Genomic DNA, 12,174 nt, shown 5'->3' with positions numbered 1-12,174 from the left:
TGGTGAGAGCCGTGTCCCAAATGGGCCGAGCATTTTACACATCTCCCTTGTCCTGGACACTCAGTTTCCCAGGTGCACCATGAAGCACAGTCCCTGGTGTGTCATGTGTCTGATCTCAGAGGAGCTGATCTCAGACTGTGACACTCCTGGAAGGTGTGAACTATCCACGATCCCAGGAAGATGTGTTTAGGAACTGGCAGTCTGCTCAAAGTTTGGTGAAGATGCAGACACTGGGGCCGAGATTGCAGCAGCCCCTTGTCTTCTGCTTCTGGCTGTCTCTTGCCTGCCTCTCTGTCTTCAGGAAAGGAGGGCACTGAATAGCAGCTGGCTTGCTTGCCTTTACTATTCACTAGGGCACACTACTTCGTTCTGTGGGTGCACCAGGGATCAATCTTTCTCAGGAAAGGTCCTTTTTTTTTTTTTTTTTTTTTGGGTCTTTGGTGATCCCACATTTTGGGTTTCTATGTCACATTAGCTCTCTCAGATTGTCCTCATGGCATTCAAGTCCAGTCTTTACTCCAAGGATACAGCCCATGCTTGCCTCCTTGCCCAGGCCCCACTTGGGGGTGGCAGACGTGAGTATATGAGCCACTTATCCACTGGTAGTGGTTGTTAGACGAATATTCAGTGTGTGTGTGTGTTTTCTTGTTTATTTTACCCTCTGAAATTCCAAAGCTCCCCATAGACATGCCTGTGAGAGTGTTTCCTATTGTATGGAGACTTCTCCTTTATGACTCCTTCCCCAGGATGGTCTCCTTCCCTAAATCTTCTGTCTCTCTTTTTGTCTTTTATATTTTTCCTACCTCCTTTCGAAGTGTTTTCCCTGGTGGCTTAGAGGTTAAAGCATCTGCCTCCAATGCAGGAGACCCGGGTTCAATCCCTGGGTTGGGAAGATCCCCTGGAGAAGGAAACGATAACTCACTCCATTATTCTTGCCTGCAGAATCCCATGGATGGAGAAGCCTGGTAGGCTACAGTCCACGGAGTCACAAAGAGTTGGACACGACTAAGTGACTGCACTTTCACTTTCCTTCTGAAGAGACTGAGCTGCCTTTCTGGGTGCCTGGTGTCCTCTACCAGTGTTCAGAAGTTGTTTTGAAGAAGTTGCTCAACATTCAAATGATCTCTTGTTGAATTTGCTGGGGGAGAAAGCAGTCTCCCCATCCTATCCTTCCACCATCTTGAGACTGCCTATGTTAATTTTTAATCTCATATCACTCTCATTGGAAAATATTCTTAATATAATTTCAGTTGTCTTAAATTTAGCATGATTTATCTCATTGCAAAACATATAATCTACCCTGTGGAACGGTTCATGTGCACTTGAAAATGGTTTATAATCTGCTATTTTATTATGTAATGGTTTCTATATAAGTTAATCTGAACTGATATACTTGGCTTTTTTTTTTTTTTTTAATGTCCTGTTTGAACATTATTTTCATGATGTTGTAATACCTACATTGTGTTGTGCTTGGTCACTTAGTTGTGTCCAACTCTTTGTGGCCCCATGGACTGTATCTTGCCAGGCTTTTCCCTCCATGCAGATTATCAAGGGAAGAACACTGGAGTGGGTTGCCATGCTCTCCTCTGGGTAACTTACCCCAGCTGAGCAACCAGGGAAGACCATTAATACTGGAATGGGTAGCCTATCTCTTCTCCAGGGGATCTTCTTGAACCAGGGTCTCCTGCATTGTAGGAAAATTATTTTACCCGCTGAGTTACCAGGGAAGCCCCATGGTAATATCTTCTATATCATTATGATGCAATATCTACTATTATGGTATTATTGTCAATTTTTCCCTTTAAATCTGTTAATATTTTCTTCATGTATTTAGGTGGTTCTAATTGGGGGTATATATATTTACAAATGTTACATCTTCTTATTGGATTGATCCCTTTATAATTGTGCAATGTCCTTCTTTGTCTCTTGTTACATTCTTTGTATTAAAATCTGTTTTGTATGATATAAGTGTTGCTCCTGTGCTTTTGTTTCATTTCTATTTGCATGGAATACCTTTCCCCACTCCATCTTTTTCAAGTTGTGTTTGCTTTTAGATATGAAATGAATCTCTTGTAAGCAGCATATAGATGGGATCTTATTTGTATATCGGTTCAACCACTCAATGTCAGCTTCATGGAACATTTAATCCATCTATATTTAAAATAAGTACTGGTAGCTGGATACTTGTCATTTTGCTAACTGTTTTATAGTTGTTTGAAGTACTTCTTTGTGTCTTTCTGATACTCGACCCTGAGGAGCCACCCTGAGCCCGAGGCCATGGGCGGCAGCTGGGAGGAGCCACCCGAGGAGTGGCAGCTGCGCAGGCACAGGAGGGTCTAGAGGAGCTATCCCATGTTGAAGCTCAGGAACTGCAGCAGTAAGGAGAAAACCCTCGTACAAGGTAAGGAGAAGTGGCTGTGCTTTGCTGGAACAGCCGTGAAGAGATACTCCACACCCAAGGTAAGAGAAACCCAAGTAAGAAGGTAGGTGTTGCAAGAGGGCATCAGAGGGTAGACACACTGAAACCATACTCACAGAAAACTAGTCTATCAAATCACACTAGGACCACAGCCTTGTCTAACTCAATGAAACTAAGCCATGCCCGTGGGGCAACCCAAGATGGGCAGGTCATGGTGGAGAGGTCTGACAGAATGTGGTCCACTGGAGAAGGGAATGGCAAGCCACTTCAGTATTCTTGCCTTGAGAACCCCATGAACAGTATGAAAAGGCAAAATGATAGAATACCAAAAGAGGATCTCCCCAGGTCATTAGGTGCCCAATATGATACTGGAGATCAGTGGAGAAATAACTCCAGAAAGAATGAAGGGATGGAGCCAAAGCAAAAACAATACCCAGCTGTGGATGTGACTGGTGATAGAAGCAAGAGGCGATGCTGTAAAGAGCAATATTGCATAGGAACCTGGAATGTCAGGTCCATGAATCAAGGCAAATTGGAAGTGGTCAAACAAGAGATGGTAAGGGTGTAAGTCAACATTCTAGGAATCAACGAACTAAAATGGACTGGAATGGGTGAATTTAACTCAGATGACCATTATATCTACTACTGTGGGCAAGAATCCCTCAGAAGAAATGGAACAGCCATCATGGTCAACAAAAGAGTCCGAAATGCAGTACTTGGATGCAGTCTCAAAAACGAGAGAATGATCCCTGTTCATCTCCAAGGCAAGCCATTCAATATCACAGTTATCCAAGTTTATGCCCCAACCAGTAATGCTGAAGAAACTGAAGTTGAATGGTTTTATGAAGACCTACAAGACGTTTTAGAACAAACATCCAAAAAAGATGTCCTTTTCTCTATAGGGGACTGGAATGTAAAAGTAGGAAGTCAGGAAACACCTGGAGTAACAGGCAAATTTGGCCTTGGAATGCGGAATGAAGCAGGGCAAAGACTAATAGAGTTTTGCCAAGAAAATGCACTGGTCATAGCAAACACCCTCTTTCAACAACACAAGAGAAGACTCTACACACAGACATCACCAGATGGTCAACACCGAAATCAGATAGATTATATTCTTTGCAGCCAAAGATGGAGAAGCTGTATACAGTCAACAAAAACAAGACCGGGAGCTGACTGTGGCTCAGATCATGAACTCCTTAGTACCAAATTCAGACTCAAATTGAAGAAAGTAGGGAAAACCGCCAGACCATTCAGGTATGACCTCAATCAAATCCCTTATGATTATACAGTGGAAGTGAGAAATAGATTTAAGGGCCTAGATCTGATAGATAGAATGCCTGATGAACTATGGAATAAAGTTCATGACATTGTATGAGAGACAGGGATCAAGACCATCCCCATGGAAAAGAAATGCAAAAAAGCAAAATGGCTGTCTGGGGAGGCCTTACAAATAGCTGTGAAAAGAAGAGAGGTGAAAAGCCAAGGCGAAAAGGAAAGATATAAGCATCTGAATTCAGAGTTCCAAAGAATAGCAAGAAGAGATAAGAAGCCATCTTCAGTGATCAATGCAAAGAAACAGAGGAAAAGAACAGAATGGGAAAGACTAGAGATCTCTTCAGGAAAATGAGAGATACCAAGGGAACGTTTCAGGCAAAGATGGGCTTGATAAAGAACAGAAATGGTATGGACCTAACAGAAGCAGAAGATATTAAGAAGATCGGCAAGAATACACGGAAGAGCTGTACAAAAAGGATCTTCACGACCAAGATAATCATGATGATGTGATCACTAATCTAGAGCCAGACATCCTGGAATGTGATGTCAAGTGGGCCTTAGAAAAAGCATCACTACAAACAAAGCTAGTGGAGGTGATGGAATTTCAGTTGAGCCCTTTCAAATCCTGAAAGATGATGCTGTGAAAGTGCTGCACTCAATATGCCAGAAAATTTGGAAAACTCAGCAGTGGCCACAGGACTGGAAAAGGTCAGTTTTCATTCCAATCCCAAAGAAAGGCAATGCCTAAGATTGCTCAAACTACTGCACAATTGCACTCATCTCACATGCTAATAGAGTAATGCTAAAAATTCTCCAACCCAGACTTCAGCAATATGTGAACCCTGAACTCCCTGATGCTTAAGCTGGTTTTAGAAAAGGCAGAGGAACCAGAGATCAAATTGCCAACATCCGCTGGATCATGGAAAAAGCAAGACAGTTCCAGGAAAACATCTATTTCTGCTTTATTGACTATGCCAAAGCCTTTGACTGTGTGGATCACAATAAACTGTGGAAAATTCTGAAAGAGATGGTACTACCAGACCACCTAACCTGTCTCTTGAGAAATCTGTATGCAGGTCAGGAAACAACAGTTAGAACTGGACATGGAACAACAGACTGGTTCCAAATAGAAAAATAAGTACGTCAAGGCTGTATATTGTCACCCTGCTTATTGAACTTATATGCAGAGCACATCATGAGAATCGCTGGACTGGAAGAAACACAAGCTGGAACCAAGATTGCCAGGGGAAATATCAATAACCTCAGATATGCAGATGACACCACCCTTATGGCAGAAAGTAAAGAGGAGCTAAACAGCCTCTTGATGAAAGTGAAAGAGGAGAGGGAAAATGTTGACTTAAAGCTCAACATTCAGAAAACTAAGATCATGGCATCCGGTCCCATCACTTCACGGGAAATAGATGGGGAAACAATATAAACTGTGCCAGACTTTATTTTTTGGGGTCAAAAATCACTGCAGATTGTGACTGCAGCCATGAAATTAAAAGACACTTACTCCTTGGAAGAAAAGTTATGACCAACCTAGATAGCATATTCAAAAGCAGAGACATTACTTTGCCGACTAAGGTCCGTCTAATCAAAGCTATGGTTTTTCCTGTGGTCCTGTATGGATGTGAGAGTTGGACTGTGAAGAAGGCTGAGCACCGAAGAATTGATGCTTTTGAACTCTGGTGTTGGAGAAGACTCTTGAGAGTCCCTTGGACTGCAAGGAGATCCAACCAGTCCATCCTAAAAGAGATCAGCCCTGGGTTTTCATTGAATGGACTGTTGCTGAAGCTGAAACTCCAGTACTTTGGCCACCTCATGCGAAGAGTTGACTCATTGGAAAAGACCCTGATGCTGATAGGGATGAGGGCAGGATGAGAAGGGGACGACAGAGGATGAGATGGCTGGATGGCATCACCAACTTGATGGACGTGAGTTTGAGTGAACTTTGGGAGTTGGTGATGGACAGGGAGGCCTGGCCTGCTGTGATTCATGGGGTCACAAACAGTTGTACACAACTGATTGACTGAACTGAATGTGAAAATCAGGATACTTGATGTTGTCTCAGAGGTCACTTAAGCTATTCTATTTTACTTTCCTTTTTTTCTGTTCAGCTTATTTAATTTCCCCTTCTCTGTCTTCCAGGTTTCTAATATGTTCTTTGGTATTGCCTAATCAACTCTTGATTCTCTCTAGTGTGCTTTTACATTTCAGTTATTGTTTCTTCAGCTTTGATTCATTCATTTTATATTTTCTTACTTGATCATGTTCCCACTGTGTTCATCCATCTTTCTTCTAAGATCATTTTTTTTTATAATCATTACCTTAATTTTAACAGACAGATTGCTTGTCACCATTTTTTTAAGTTATTTTCTAAATAACTCAAAAGGTTTTTATCTTTTGCATTTTTTATATATTTCTCTGTCATTTCATTTTGCTTAATTTTCTGTGTTTATATCTATGTATTAATATTAAATAGATCTGTTTCATTTCTCAATATTGGAGAAGTAGCTCTTTATAGAAGACAACCTATGAATCCAAGCAATGGGTTTCCTCTGGCTAGCACAGCTAGATGCTCCAGGAGTACCATCTACGTTGTCTCTGTGTGCCCTTCTGTGTTGCAGGGCTGACTACTGTGGGCATACTGGTTCACAAGGATGGCCCCAGCTTGGCTGACTCTGCAACCCAGTGGTACCTGTCTGGTGCAACCCACTGATAAACGGTCAGGCTCCAGTGGGATAAATTCCAAAACAGCACTTGCTAGCACAATAGAGCAGTAGCCACAAAATGATTCCTGTAAGCATTTCAGACCCCTGGGAAATTGCAACTGCCTCCTGCCTGAGCCCAATTTAGGTTCCACAGCCAGGGGCCCTGCACAAAGATAAACCCTCAGATATTAAGGTTTTGAAAAACAGAAGGGCTTATATTCAGAGGAGCAGAACTATTAGAAACAGAGACTGCTCTTAAAGGAAACATGCAAAATCTTACACACTCTAAGCTACAGTGCAGAGGCAGAATATTGACAGACACCTCGGCCCCTGGTATAGACGTGAAAGATTGACAGACATGTGGATCAGACTCACTTGCTGATCTTGAAGATCCTCCTGCAAAGGAGGAGCACTGCATTTGTGATTCCCTGCCATTTGTGAGTCATCTACCCAGGGAAGTGGATCCTGACTAGACCATGGCTCTGCCTCTCCTACGCATCTTGTTGTAGTTCTTTGTTGAAATATGAAGTTATGGGAAATATTTTACTGATTGCCCTCAGGCCACTCTCATGCACAGTGGCTCTGTAAATAGTTGTAATTTTGGTATGTCCCTGGAAGAAAGTGAGTCCAGGGTTCTCATATTCCTCTATCTTCAACTGCTTTGTGCTACTTCGTTTTATTGTTAGGGCTTACCTGGTGGCTCAGCAGTAAAGAATCCACCTGCTACACAAGAGACATGAATTTCGTTCCTGAATGGGGAAGATCCCTTGAAGAAGAAAACGGCAGCCTGCTCCAGTATTCTTACCTGGGAAATCCCATGAACACAGTAGTCTGGCAGGCTACAGTCCATGTGGTCATAAAGAACTGGAACAACTTAATTGCTCCTTGGGAGGAAAGTTATGACCAACCTAGAGAGCATATTAAAAAGGAGAGACATTTCTTTGCTAACAAGGGTCCATCTAGTTAAGGCTATGGTTTTTCCAGTAGTCATGTATGGATGTGAGAGTTGGACTATAAAGAAAGCTGAGCACCGAAGAATTGATGCTTTTGAACTGTGGTGTTGCAGAAGACTCTTGAGAGTCTCTTGGACTGCAAGGAGATCCAACCAGTCCATCCTAAAAGAGATCAGTTCTGGGTGTTCATTGGAAGGACTGATGTTGAAGCTGAGACTCCAGTGCTTTGTCCCCCTGATGCAAAGAACTGACTCATTGGAAAAGACCTTGATTCTGGGAAAATTTGAGGGCAGGAGGAGAAGGGGATAACAGAGGATGAGATGGTTGGATGCAATCACCAATTCAATGGACATGGGTTTGGGTGAACTCCGCGAATTGGTGATGGACAGGGAGGCCTGGAGTGTTGTGGTTCATGGGGTCGCAAAGAGTGGGACACAAGTGAGCGACTGAACTGAACTGAACTGAATGACCAAATATCAACTTTATTTGAAATATATCAAATTAAGTGCAAATACTAAACTATGAATGTTCTACATTAGCACAAGAAATTCTTTGATCAAATCTATCAATAAATATTTACAAATGTATAGTTAAGAATCTATTCTTGGAAGGGTAAAGTAGAAAATAATAGCTTCATTGCTTTGCTAGGCAAAGAAGATCACAGCAGGCAAATGCACTCAAAACTGTGCCCCAACCCCAAGGAATTTGTAAGGAGTTTTATAGTCAAGGAACAGAGTTGCTGATAAGAATTAGGGAAACCACAGTGCCTGTATTCCTTTAATATTCTGGCATCAGGTGGTTTCTTGTTCTCAAAGTTATTACACTGTAATCCTCTCTCTGGAACATCTTCTATTTGGTGAGAATTTTCGTTCTGCAGACTAGCTTAAATATATTATTATATATATATCACTTGAGGAGAAACAAGGACTCTGCCATAAGGCTTCACTATTGTTCTTTTGACTGTTCCTCCCTTGCCTTTGTATCCCCTCCCTTCTCCAATTAGCGCTTGCTTAAGCCTGCCCTTTCAAACTCAGAGAACTGAACAAGGAATGACTTTTGTGCTAAAAGCTCCACAGAGTCCTGCTCAACTTCAATTCTTGATGTGTCTCTTTCTATTTTAAAATATATCTCAATGCAGTATTGTAGAGTAAAATAAAATAAATAATTAATTAATTAGTTAAAATAAATATGGATTTGATCAAGTAATTGGAATACAATATGTAACAAAGTATTGGATATTATGGTTATCATTAAAATATATCATTTTGAGCACAAACGTATATGTGCAGAGTTAATAAGGTATTTCACCTTCTTTTCATTCAAAATTTGAATTCCATTCTATCATTCACTTATTGCTTTTCAGAAACAATTTTACAGTGGTTAAGAATATAGACTCAGCTGACTATTTCTGCCTCTTGCTCAGATGGTGGAGTCTGACTGCAATGCAGGAGACCAGGGTTCAATTCCTGGGTTGGGAAGATCCCCTGGAGAAGGGAATAGCAACCCACTCCAGTATTCTTGCCTGGATAATTCCAAGGACAGAGGAGCCTGGCAGGCTGCAGTCCATAGAGTCGCAAAGAGTCAGGCACAATTAAGTGACTAATACTAACTTTCTTCAACTTCTTCATGCCTCAAGTTTCCCACATCTTTACAATTAAGGAAATGATGGTACTTACACCAGGTCTTGGCTACATGAATTACTGCATTTAAAGTAGTTGGATAATTGCCTGCCCCATAGTAGATAATCTATCAGTATTAGTAGTGATTAATAGTTGCATATATTTAAAGTTCTACTTTGTGATCTTTTCTGAATATAAAGAGTACATGCTTCTTTGTAAACAATAAATGTGTAAATGATAAAATGAATAGCGCACTCATATTGCACATTATCACCAAGAAAATAAATATATTGCAAGTGGTTTCATTTCATGCTGTTTTCTTTTTCAGAAATTGTGCAAATCTTCTCATGTAATATATAATAAATCAAAGAATTGTGAAAACACTTTCTTCATATGGTACTGGTACAGAACAAATTCTAAGAAGAGGTTTGCTTAATAAAAATACAGATAGTCCAATATTTGTCTCCATGAGATGCTAAGATAAGTCTGGTGGAAACAAAACCAATTTGTGTAAGTCATAGTATATTAAGTGTATTATGTATTAAGAGTTTGTTGATTAGTGCTAGAAAAATATTGTTTTGTAAACTTCTATATCCTGTTGTCTACCCCATAGCAAGATAACTGGATATAACTAATACAAGATTAATTAGTGAGTTCAATTCTATTCTACACATCACCAAGATATTTTGTGAAATAAATATTACTTGGCATTTAGTTTGCCCTAAGGAGCAAATAATTTGGCTGTTTCTTCATCTATGAGAGATTGCATAATACATACTGCTTCTGCAGTTTAAAACAACCACGTTTTCTTCAATTCTTGCCCCACAGGCTACACTTAGATGGTGACATTGGTTATCAATTTAGACAAAATATTAAAATACATAGATTAACATTCCAATCAAATCTCCATCCCTTCATGAATTATCATATCAGAAACACTGGACTGGAAGGAACACAAGCTGGAATTAAGATTGCCGGGAGAAATATAAATAACCTCATATATGAAGATGACACAACCCTTATGACAGAAAGTGAGGAGGAACTAAAAGCCTCTTGATGAAAGTGAAAGAGGAGAGTGAAAAGTTGGCTTAAAGCTCAACATTCAGAAAATGAAGATCATGGCATCCGGTCCCATCGCTTCATGGGAAATAGATGGGAAACAGTGGAAACAGTGTCAGACTTTATTTTTCTGGGCTCCAAAATCACTGCAGATGGTGATTGCAGCCATGAAATTTAAAGACGCTTAGTCCTTGGAAGAAAAGTTATGATCAACCTAGATAGTATATTCAAAAGCAGAGACATTACTTTGCAGACTAAGGTCCGTCTAGCCAAGGCTATGGTTTTTCTTGTGGTCATGTATGGATGTGAGAGTTGGACTATGAAGAAAGCTGAGCATCGAAGAATTGATGTTTTTGAACTGTGGTGTTGGAGAAGACTCTTGACAGTCCTTTGGATTGCAAGGAGATCCAGCCAGTCCATTCTGAAGAGGATCAGCCCTGGGATTTCTTTGGAAGGAATGATGCTAAAGCTGAAACTCCAGTACTTTGGTCACCTCATGTGAAGTGTTGACTCATTGGAAAAGACTGATGCTGGGAGGGACTGGGGACAGGATGAGAAGGGGACGACAGAGGATGACATGCCTGGATGGCATCATTGACTTGATAGATGTGAGTCTGAGTGAACTTCAAGAATTAGTGATGGACAGGGAGGCTTGGCATGCTGCGATTCACGGGTTCTCAAAGAGTTGGACACGACTGAGCGACTGAAATGAACTGAAGTCCTTAGTAGCATGAACATTGTGACCGGGCATTGTGACTGCTAGATGTATTTGTTCTTTAGGACAGTGCAGGAGAATCACCATCTATCTTCTTAATTCTCTATGCCCTCCCAAAGGCTGAGCACGTATTACTCATTATAACAAAATGCTCTTTGGTATTTTGAGGTTATTACCCATATGTGTCCAATTCAACTGTTCACTTTGTCATTTCATTATTTATATGAAAATATATTTATTACATAATGTGTCCTGTAGCAACTACTCCATAGATATCCTACACTGCTGCAAATTTAGGTATTTATTGCTTCATTTGTTTTCTCCCTGGCTTCCTTTTCTGATTTCTAGTCTCAATAATGGAGTCTGTCATTCATTACTAGAGTCAATTGCTTAAAGAAATTGCATCTCTTTACTCTGATGTTTTTTAATTAACAAACGTGTAAGATGCCATTCTGGAAAAGCCTTCCTCTCTCATATTTCTTACTTGATGGCATAGTTTCAACTCAGCATATCAGGCATGTTTTTAATCCACTTGATTTATTTATGGTATTTTACTAAAATTTACTTAAGAAAATACCTTAGTATGCAAAGTGATCAATAAAAGTCTGTCAGTTCCTGGTAAAACATGAAAACTTCACTGTATCTCTAAATGCTTTATTAAATGAAAACTTCCAGTATTTCAAGTGGACAAAATATACATAACAAAGTACTATGAGGGAGGTGACAGGGAGTTTAGGATGGGGAACATGAGTACACCCATGGTAGATTCATGTTGATGTATGGCAAATCCAATACAATATTGCAAAGTAATTAGCCTCCAATTAAAATAAATAAATTTATATTAAAAATAAATGAAATAAAATAAAATAAATAAATGATTTAAAAAATGCTTATTTTCCTATTATTTTTCCTAAACATTCTTTTGGAAATAGTACCCACATTGGACTCAATGGAATTCTCAGATCGCAAAAGGCTACTTCTTCTGTTCCTGTAAGGGTCACTCCTCAGATGTTCTTGTCTACATCATTCAGTTCAGTTCAGTCACTCAGTTGTGTCTGACTCTTTGCGACCACATGAATCGCAGCACTCCAGGCCTCCCTGTCCATCATCATCTCCTGGAGTTTACTCAAACTCATATCCATCAAGTCAGTGATGCCATCCAGCCATCTCACCCTCTGTCGTCCCCTTCTCCTTCTGCCTCCAATCCATCCCAGCATCAGGTTCTTTTCCAATGAGTCAACACTTCGCATGAGGTGGCCAAAGTACTTTAGTTTCAGCATTAGCAGCATTCCTTCCAAAGAAATCCCAGGCTGATCTCCTTCAGAATGGACTGGTTAGATATTCTTGCAGTCCAAGGGACTCTCAAGCGTCTTCTCCAATACCACAGTTCAATAGCATCAATTCTTCGGTGCTCAGCTTT

The 12,174-nt window shown here is 40.4% G+C and overlaps 1 non-coding gene across 1 annotated transcript; it reads left to right on the top strand.

The window, feature by feature from the left end:
* The first annotated feature begins 820 nt into the window (after window positions 1-820).
* Window positions 821-892, top strand: TRNAW-CCA (transfer RNA tryptophan (anticodon CCA)). Its single transcript has one exon. It is a non-coding gene; the product is annotated as a tRNA-Trp (tRNA).
* The last annotated feature ends 11,282 nt before the right edge of the window (window positions 893-12,174 follow it).

This window comes from Ovis aries, chromosome 9 (genome assembly GCF_016772045.2).
Source record: "Ovis aries strain OAR_USU_Benz2616 breed Rambouillet chromosome 9, ARS-UI_Ramb_v3.0, whole genome shotgun sequence".
Lineage (NCBI taxonomy): Eukaryota > Metazoa > Chordata > Mammalia > Artiodactyla > Bovidae > Ovis > Ovis aries.
Note: the sequence above shows the minus strand (reverse complement) of the source record. Positions and strands in the feature narration are given on the sequence as shown.